This window comes from Oreochromis niloticus, linkage group LG16 (genome assembly GCF_001858045.2).
Source record: "Oreochromis niloticus isolate F11D_XX linkage group LG16, O_niloticus_UMD_NMBU, whole genome shotgun sequence".
NCBI classification, from domain to species: domain Eukaryota; kingdom Metazoa; phylum Chordata; class Actinopteri; order Cichliformes; family Cichlidae; genus Oreochromis; species Oreochromis niloticus.
In genome coordinates, this window is record NC_031987.2 from 22,256,053 (window position 1) to 22,257,031 (window position 979).

The following is a 979-nucleotide window of genomic DNA, read 5'->3' on the forward strand; positions in this document are numbered from 1 at the left end:
AAGTCCTGCAGAGAGTAGTCTACTCATGTTTCAAAAACAAAAGCTGTCTTTGTGAGAATCTCTTTTTCGCACACGTCTGGACATGTCAGAGCAGGAACAGCACAGGTGTCAATAATAACTGATCACATCCTGCAAGGGCAAGTCAGAGGATCTGCCGTATAAAGCCATATTGTTCTATTCCATTATTAAAACACTGAATAGGATTTTAAAGTTGAAACAGGACCAAATCATGCTGGGTTTTACGGATTAAAGAGTTCAACACAAAGAAGGTGCTATTTAAAAAAAAAAAAAAAGATAGACAATGAAATGGTAGAATTTACTGCTTTTAACATTTTATTCATTTTTTACACGCTTTTTATTTCACATCTCACTGTGATTTTATTTTTTAGTCTCCCCGTTCATCTTAGTCTTCTTCTTTTTACAGAGTAAATAATACTAATGTTTAGGATACTGTGATTGTAACTGCAATAAAGCAGTATATATGACAATACTAATAATCTAAATGAAAACAAAGTAATAATGCTTGGAAATGGAGTTTAAGCTGTCGGAGTTCATGGTCGACTCAGTGACAGCAAGGCGTCCAGGTCCTGTCAATGCAAAACAGCCCCTACTCATCATCCCTCCACCGCCATGCTTGACAGTTCGTATCAGGTGTTTGTGTTAATATGTTATGTTTGGTTATCACCAATCACGACACTGTGTGTTATTGACTTTGTTACAGCAGTCTCGTGGTTTGCTCAAATGCAAGTTTGCATTTGAACAAAAGTCAGCTGTCCTGCCATGTTGTTTTTAAAGAAAACAGGCTTTCTCTTGGCAACCCTTCTAAATATAACAGTATACATATTCAGCTTTTTTCTAATTTTACTGCTGTGAACTTTAGTATTTAACATGTTAGCTGAGGCCCCTAAAGTCAGAGATATATGTCTTGGTTATTTGCAGTTTCTCTGAGTGTTGCTCGGTTTGACCTTGCTGGGATGTC